The sequence below is a fragment of the Poromitra crassiceps genome (assembly GCF_964638095.1).
Source record: "Poromitra crassiceps genome assembly, chromosome: 15".
Taxonomy (NCBI): domain Eukaryota; kingdom Metazoa; phylum Chordata; class Actinopteri; order Beryciformes; family Melamphaidae; genus Poromitra; species Poromitra crassiceps.
Genome location: NC_139634.1, coordinates 9552611 through 9561981, shown reverse-complemented (window position 1 = coordinate 9561981; position 9371 = coordinate 9552611).

The following is a 9371-nucleotide window of genomic DNA, read 5'->3' as shown; positions in this document are numbered from 1 at the left end:
TCTTCTAAGAAAAGTGGCTAGCTGGCGAGCTAGTTAATGTTAATTAGTACGACTGGTAGTTATCGTTACTTGAAAAGCTTAGCTAAAGCTGCAGTTCCTGAAGCGACTAAAACACTGCGAACGTTAGCTGGCTCCATTGATTGGCTAACGTACACAACACTGTTTTACTCAAAAAAAATCAAAGATAGGCGCTTAATTGCCACACACCAGCTGGTTTCCTGGTGTTAACCATTAGCTCGCTAGGCCAGCTAGCTCGCAACTTCTATGGCTAGCATTAGCAGCTAACAACAACAAATCCTGGGAGACTTCTTTGGTGGAAGCCACACACATTCATCTGCAAGTCGATCGATACGATTGCGCCGACGTTAAATTGCTAGCTCACGGACATACATCGAGATAAAGATGATGTCCTTTCAGCTAAATGTGTCCTCGATTAATCTCCGTTACTATCTGGCTGGGTCGCTTAAAAATTCCATCCTTGTTGTTTTGTGCTGTAAAAAAAAACAAGCCCTCGCTCTGTCAAATGAGGAAACTGGCTGCCGAGTAGCTTTCGCCCTAGCGGCCTCTAGTGGTGGCTCAGTGGGAGCTTTTAAAGATTCAAGATTATTTTAATAGGTATAATAAGTAACATGTTATTATAAACGAGGAATTTGTCTTTTCCCTTTTCCCCAAAGTGGGGTCCGGGGACCTCCAGGGAGCCTTGAAGGGTCCACAGGAAAATGAGGATTACAGATTACTATCTTAAATAGCCTACACCTACACTACTGTGTTATTTCACTCCTTAGGGAGGTTAGCACAATGAGTGTTATAAGAGGCACTTTTATTTATGGAAAATTCAGGAAAAGGGATCAACAAAGGTATTTTGATGACATGTTTACTGTTTAACTGCCTCCACCACCACCCCTTTCTCCCCATCCACAGTAGGAGTTGTATTTATAGGCTACATTTTATATTTTACAGCACAAGTCATGACTCGTCGTGAGATGTAGGGCCTTTCTCTCCACAAATTGACATGAAGTCTAATCTAATCTATTTAAAGGTGGTTATGGGATTTTGCTTCCTATTTTCATCAGTCAATATTTGAAGTTTCCTTCAAATGGGATATCCACCGTTTGAATATTCCTCTATGGTTGGAATTAAGTATTTTATGGGTGGTCCTAACTATTAGTTGAATCTCATAGAAAATGGTTCTGTTTTTGAGGTTAGAATCATCGTTGATTTTGAAATAGTGACTGATGAAATGTAACCCAATATTTTCGCAATAATGGGTATATAGCATTTTGGAATGAAACTCTTCATTTCAAAATCACTTCTTCTTTTCTCAAAAACAACAGTTTTGCAAGTAGCCTACAGGTCAAGATGACTCAGCCTTAATATATAGCAAAGCCATAATAACCATAACCCTTTACTTTTTCATAGCGCAGTGGTTCTCAAAGTGGGATCTGGAGACCCCCAGGGGTCAAGTCAAGTCAAGTTTATTTGTATAGCCCTAATTCACAAGCATGTCTCAGAGGGCTTCACACAGAGAAAATGTCTAGCTAAATCTAGCTGACACAACAATAACAATTACAGTAATAATAAATATAACATAACATGGGTCCTTGAGGGGGTTCCAGGGGGTGCCCAGCAAACATTTTAATAATTTATTTTCACTAGAATTCCAACCATAAGTAACACAATGACAATGACTATTTTGGTCGTGGGTTTCATACACTCTCTGTAATAAAACATCTAAAAGTCTAGTCTGACTCACTGGATTGGAAGCAGGCTGCGGGGATAAGCTCTGCCATTTGTGCCGACCATTTCAGTCAGAGCGAAGGGAAGGCCCTTTCTGCATGTCACTCTCAAATGCCTCCACCGCTGAGAAACACCAACAACAACGATAGCTAGCAAGCTAGGGTTGCTACACGCTGAAAATGGCGACTTTTGATGGAAATTTGGATTGTGCAATAAAGCAGGCCTGCTTGGTACTTTCGGTGGATGGTTGTAAAGATAATGGAGCATTCAACCCACCCCCACCCCCCAGACCATTTAGGCCTTGTATTTTTGAAAAAAGAGATTTTTCTATCTGTTTTGGCCTTCCGTCCACATGTAAACAGCGTTTTTTGGACACCGAAAAGCTTTTTGAAAACTCTGCCCAAGTTGGAGATTTTTCAAAACTTTGTTTTCCTGTATTAGTGTGGACAGGTGAAACAGAACTTTTTGAAAACTCTGACATTATAACCTCAACTTGTGCATAGCAATTGCTGTTTTATTTGTATTGATTATGTGTCAGGAACCTACGAGCCCATACTGTCTTACATGTAACATTTGTCTTCCAGTAACTTCTCCAGATGGCTCCATCTCATTCTCACAGGTCGGTGGAGACGCTCCCCCTCTTCACACGCAGGCTGCCCCCCCAGCCACGGGGACAGGTGTTGTAGCCGTGCAGGCCGGGCGACCTCAGGCCCGGATCCTCCGACTCCACCGAGGCGCCAGAGTCGGTGAGGGAGCGAGTGTTGTAGAGCCTCACCGGAGAGCAGATCCTCTGTGTTGGGGTGCGAGGGGGGCTGGTGAAGACGGGGGACTGGGCCCCCAAAGCCCGGGATTGGAAGGGGCTGATGGGTGGTTTGTTATAGTCGTAGCCATGGTGGGAGTTGCCCAGCGGTGAGATGGGGAGACTGTGACTGCTCAGTGCGCCCGGGGAAGGGTTGTATTTACGTTTGGCTGCATTGATAATGTTCTTGGCCAGGAGGGGATGGTTGGCCTTAGAGCAGAGGTTTTCAAAGGGGGAGGCGAGCCTCCCCAGGGGGCCTCCAAGCAGTTTCAGGGGAGGCTCAGTGAATGGAAGTGAAACAAGGCCAGGTCGAAACCTGGCATAGGGCCGGTGTGCTCAGTAAAGTGCAGAACTCTGCCAAGGTGTATTGAGTCATTTGTGTTCAGTCTACTTTAGTGCACATCAACTGTAGTGTGCCTGTGCTGTAGTGTAGCCTATGTGGGTTAATAATCCTGGGTTTAAGCTTCATTAACATGAAGTGCCAGATTTATGGTTAATCTAGTAATATATATTATTTTCACACATAAATGTAGGCTATTGAAATGTAGGCTTATTATGTGGTGTATTCCCAGCCCCCCGCCCCCCCCATACGTGTAGGCTAGGTGTTTTTTACAATGAATTCGTATATCATTAATAATTGGGATTATTGTAAATATTAGGATAGGTGAGATCAGATGACTGCTTACCATGTAAAAGCTTTAATAACACTGGCATTGAGGACCATAGTGTTATTAAATATTGTACATGGTATGCAGTCATCTGATGTCCCCTCCCCTAAACGTTACATGTCATGACTTGCTCCTTTGCAGAGATCTGTGCTCCAGCACATTGCCTCGTGTTTCACTGTAAACGAGTAGGCTATTGTGACAAGCAAACTTTTTCAGTGAAACAAGTTCGCTTGTCACACAATACTCGTTTGACTTATTTGAGGGCATGTATGTTTATCATTCACGTTTGCTAACCTGTCGGTCTTTAAACTCTTTGAACAGGTCGGGGTGCCTGTCGGCAAGATGTTTAGCCAGGTTCGATGTGTTTGAGCCTTTCGCTTTGGTTGCGTTGAAGCACCTTTTACACACTGGTTTCGATGTGTCCACGGGCTTGCCTTCGCTGTCGGCAACGTAAGCAAAATATTTCCATATTTCGCTTCGTGCATCTGCCTTTTCTACAAGCGTTGGGCGGCTTGCAAGACTCAGAAGAAGCCGCTGCCATTTTCGCTGTGTCTGTCCTGTGTGTCGGGGTGCTGCAGTGAGGACTGAAGGACTGGCCATAGAGCGAGCAGAGAGGAAAGGGGGGAAAGTCGGCACGCCCACACATGAAGCAGACAGAGTCAGAGAGAGCTTTTTTTCACTTTTCACCAGTCACCATTGGTTCAAGGCAAGGCTGTGTTGCCTTCAAGTGAACTGGGACACAGGCTCTCAACTTTAATGCCGCAGCGTCCTCCTTGTAACGAGCTAGCCACAATATTAGCCAGAGGTGCATTACCGCCACCTACCGGACTGGAAAGTGGAAAGACATTACATCGCCTGAATCCGTGCTCAAATGCAGCGACTGAGTGGAATGTAAGGGCCCTGCTGTGCATGCTGCACACCGGCCCCAAAAATATTACATTAGTTATATAAAGCAGATCACATATAATAGCCTAAATTTGTGTGATTTGGTTAAAGAGATTGTTAGAGATACAGTAGTTTTGGGGGAATTTGACAGTTTTTCCCACTTTCCCAGATTCAGAACAAATAAATGCCTTCAGAGACACCATTTTATGGTATTTGGTGTAGTCTGAAGTACGTCAAACAGCAATATCAGGCTAATTGTTGAGTGTCTATGGGATCAAATAACATAATCATCATCCCACATCCAGGAATTGAGTGAGGGGGGCTCCTTTTTCCAAGCTTTGTCTGGGGGAGGCCTACAGTCTCAGACTTTGAAAACCCCTGCCTTAGAGTCTAGGTTGCTGGCGATGGGGGACATGCAGCGACGGGCGGGGAAACAGGAAAGATGGCACTGGATGTGTGTACACGGGTTTAGTGCTGTGGAAGGAACAACTGGTCTGAGAGACAATGGGGGACTGGCACCTTGAAACCCAGGGAGGAGACAGAGGAGAGGTGGCTGTAGATGTTTGGAAGGGTACACGGGTATTTTTGATCACCCAAAGTGGAGATGTTTCAAAACTCTGTTTTCCTGTATTGGTGTGGACAGGTGAAACAGAGCTTTTTGAAAACTCTGACATCATAACCTCAACTTGTGCATAGCAATAGCGGTTTTATATGTATTGAGCATGTGTCAGGAACCTATGTAAGACAGGAACCTATACTGTCTTACATGTAGTCAGTACTGTTAGGTTAAATTATATATTTATATGTTAAGCTTGCTGTATTTCTCTTACTTTACTCTTGTTCTGCTTGAAATCCGTGACCCCCCGAGCTTTTGACAAAGAAAAGTGGCACTCAATTAGTTGCCAGGCAACCAAAGCATCCTGAATTGTCCTCTTGTGAGAATAGAAGTGAGCGAGAATCTTATCCGTTCAAGTTGAACTATTTTCCACTCTGTGCGACCAACCGTTGGGGTGAGTGGGGAATCCACACAGTCCACATCCTGTCATAGGAAATAACACTGTTTGAATTGTTTTTGTGTTCTCATGTCGACAACAGAGATTTTCTAAAAAAAAAACTGTTGGTGTGGATGGGGACTTTTTTGAAAATGGAGGAAAAAACCCAGGTGTGGACTAGGCCTTTAGTCTCTCTCCTCACCAATGCACCTTTTGTTCTGTTCGTTTGTTTAATGTAGTTTGTGTTGTCTAGTTATTTATTTCCCTTAGTTTTAGTAAAAAGAATATCTATTGTTTTAACTTTTACTTTGGTGTATGGCTCCCCATGTTACAACCCCGGAAGTAACAAATGATTTGTTTTTTGTTTTTTGTATTACCCTGCTTGTAATAGGCCCTTTTCACAGTGGCCATTTTGTGTCGAAAAGGCAGGGTAAACACAGGTGAAAGCAAAACCTTAATGAGAGTTTCCAATTTCCAATCAGGGAAGTTGGAAACCCTCATTCAGGTTTTGCTTGCACCTGTGTTTAACTTGCCTTTTCGACACAAAATGGCCACTGTGAAAAGGGCATATATGACCTATATGTCTGTGCACTGCTTTGTGCTCTACAGTCCCCTGGTGTAATGCAACATGTATTGCGAGGATTCAGATTCATTTATTAAGGACTGCACAACAGAGTCGGCAGAATTTGCTTTCGGTACAGCAATTGTTAAGCACATGAATATTGTGTCAGAATAAGATATTATAGTACATAGACAGACATATGACAACATAAATACAGAACATTCAACATATGCTGGAGAGGTATACAGTGAGATTTCAGAGGTGAGTGGAGTTCAGAAACCTGATGGCAGTGGGGAAAAAACTGTTTTTGAATCGTGTTGTTTTGGTGGAAATGGATCTGTAGCGCCGTCCAGAGGGCAACAGTTGGAACAGGTGATTGGCTGGGTGAGATGGGTCAGAAACTATTTTTTGTGCTCTTGTGATTGTCCGTTTATGGTAGAGTGTCTAGTGATGGGAGTGGGGTACCTATGATTTTTGAAGCTTTTTTTATTATTCGTTGGAGTTTGTTGCGTGAGTGACTGTCCAGATTGCCGTACCAGATGGTTATGGATGAGGTGAGGATGCTTTCAAGGATGCCTGTATAGAACTGGAGGAGCAGATTGCATTTGACTTTGAATTATTTGAGCTGCCGGAGGTGAAATAGTCTTTGATTGGCCTTTTTGATTATGTGACCGGTGTTATTGTCCCATTTGAGTGTGTTGCTGATGTGGGTGCCCAGGAATTTGTATGTGTCTGTGGTGGTTATGGGTTGTCTGGAGATGTGGAGGGGTGTCTTGGGGGGTGGATTCCGTTGGAAGTCTGTGATGAGTTCTTTGGTTTTGGAAGTGTTGAGTTGTAGGTTATTGTCCTGGCACCAAGTGACCGCTTGGGCCACTTGGTTCCGGTAGTGATCTTCGTTATTGTTGGTGATGAGTCCAGTTATGGTGGTGTCGTCTGCATATTTGAAAAATGAAACTGAGCTGTGGTGGGATGTAAGGAGGTTGGTGTGTAGATGGAGAAGAGCCAGGGGGAGAAGACGCAGCCCTGGGGGGCACCAGTACTGAGGGTCAGAGGGCTATCCTGACCCTCTGACGCCTCCGCCACAGAAAGCTTCTGATCAGATAGCAGAGGGAGAGGGGAATGTTCATGTCTGTCATTTTTTGGAAAAGTTTGACCGGGTCTATGGTGTTGAAAGCGGAACTGAAATCTATGAAAAGGGTGCGGATGTAGGTGTTGGGTGAGTCCAGATATTAAAATTAGCAGCCTATATTACCTGGGTTCGCGAGAGTAATTCAAGCATTTATGAACAGGTGAATATTGAACTGAAATTCTAACTTTCCTTTGTCCTTTATTGATGACATTTGTTTTTCGCTTTGCTGCATCACAACTCACATTAATTCAGAGCAGCAATCTGAGAATGTGCAAAAAGCTTTTTCCCCCCCTCACTATTGAGATACAGTTGAATGAGCATGGATATTGAAAGCCTGCACGCATAAATAATGTAGTGTGGTTTATTTTGAACTTCTGTCTAGAGTCCTACAGATGGCAGTCTATGAACCTGTGATGAATGTAGCTTTTGGTCTCCTGTTCGCCCTGAAGTGCTGCTGTTATAGGGCCATCGTCCATTACAGTCTAACCAAGGAGACCCCCAGAGTCCAAAGCAGCAGTGCTGTCATGTAGTCTGTTGTACTGAAAATGAATGTCCGCTGAAAACAACACAGTGACACATTTGGTGAATGATCGTATATGCCTTGGGTGAGAGAGGTATCTGCTCTTGCACACACATCCAAATGGGAGCACATGAATCAGCCAAAGCAAGGACCAGTGGCTAGATATAATGGAAAAAAGTACTCAAATACTTTATATAGTCAAAGTAGAGCAATACCATAATGGAAAAATACTTCAGTGCATTGATTCCAAAGTTTATTCAATTAAAAGTATAGAAGTATTAGCAGTCAAATGTACGGAAGTATCAAAAGCAAAAGTACTCATTTTGAAGAACGGTCCCGCTTAGAGTATTAAAATGATACTGATTATTGATGATTGACGATGTAAGATGTAGGAAGTATTTTAATTTATTGTTGTAGGTGGTCCAGGGGGCGCTATAGGTCTAACTACTACTACTGTTGGGGAGTTTAAACTCTAACAATGCAACATGTTTTATGAGCTGTTTTGCAAAAAGTATTCTGCAAAGTAGCTACAGCTGTCAGCTAAATGAAGTCAAAGTATAATAATAATAATTCCCTCTCAAATGTAGTGGAGTAAAATTATAAAGTCTTGCAAAATACGTAAAATGAGTAAAATGCCAGTCCCTCAAAGTAGTAGTATATGTACTTTGTTACTTTCTACCTCTGAATACAATGTGCTGCATGCCAAAATATATTATTAGATACTGTATTCATTATTTTTGAAATGTAACAATATCAAATCAGTCACTAAAAATATTAAAATGGTTCAACATATACCAATCTTGTAAATCTTTGAAGCGCCTAAAAACATTATGTCGAAGACTAAATTTGTCCCATGGGTAGACCTGTTAGGAAGCACTAACACAATTATTGCAGTTTCAGGTTTGTTCATATCTTTACCTTAATTGCTGCAGTTTGGCAATAGGGATTAATAAATTATGACTAAATTAACATTTGTATGGTTTAAATACCTCATCCAGCTCAAAATGGTCTAAATGTATATTAATTACCCTTGACTCCACTGTACTTTTCATTTCATCAAATGAAGAAAGAAAAAAATAATTATCCACATTGTTTCTTACTTACTGACCCCCCAAAAAATGGAAACACTAAAATAACAAATCAAGGACACTATAAATCATTTGAATTGGTGTGTCATCATATTTTTATTTTGCGTTCATTTTCAGACATCACAGAGTTATGAAATAATGGAACATGAGTTTTATTGTAATTCAGGCTTGCTGTATCAGATCCAAAAATCCTGGTTATAATTGTAAAAGTCGTAAATGTTACAGTTTCCTCTCTATTTTTGAATGCATGTCAAAATGTGCTGTGCTGTCCGGGCTGAAACCAATCCATGACAGTGATAAGGTTATTCCCACGGGGGCCGAGGTGCCGAGTCACCATGCAGCAGGTGTCCCTATCACTCATAAGACGCACACATGTACATGTAAAGATTCAGTAATGTGCTGATGCTTTACATGTCGGGGAACGAGGGAACCGTCTCTCGTGTCTGAGGGAGGTGGAAATGATGCAAAATGTTTTTCAGTGACCCCCACACTGGAAACAGAGATCCAGCTGGAGCTTCTGAAGGCAGCTATTTTGCAGCTACTTACCACCATCATGCCAACAAGCGACTATGTTGGATTGTGCAGAGTGACTGGTCTGAGTTCTACAGTATATAGGACATACTTGACTTAAGCATGCTTTGGTCTGAATGACACCCTCTCTGAGGGAATCAAGTTTTAAACAATGCTGACTTTAGCCGTAGAAACGTAATGAACATAAGTGCAAATTATATGAAAATTAAGACGTTTAAGAGCATGTGCATTAGAGCTACGTATGTATGAAGAAAATACATACCATTCCTTTGATCCTATTCATAAACATTTGGATGAATATTTCACGTCTTACAACATGCCAACCTCTTTTCACGAAGGTTTAACAGTGGTCTTGTTGAACCTTCTCTACCTCCGTGACGTACACATCTGCCTCTAAACCTCATCCAAGCAGGCATTTCAAAATAATGCGTTGTTGTTAGCCACAATCTATGTTAATCTG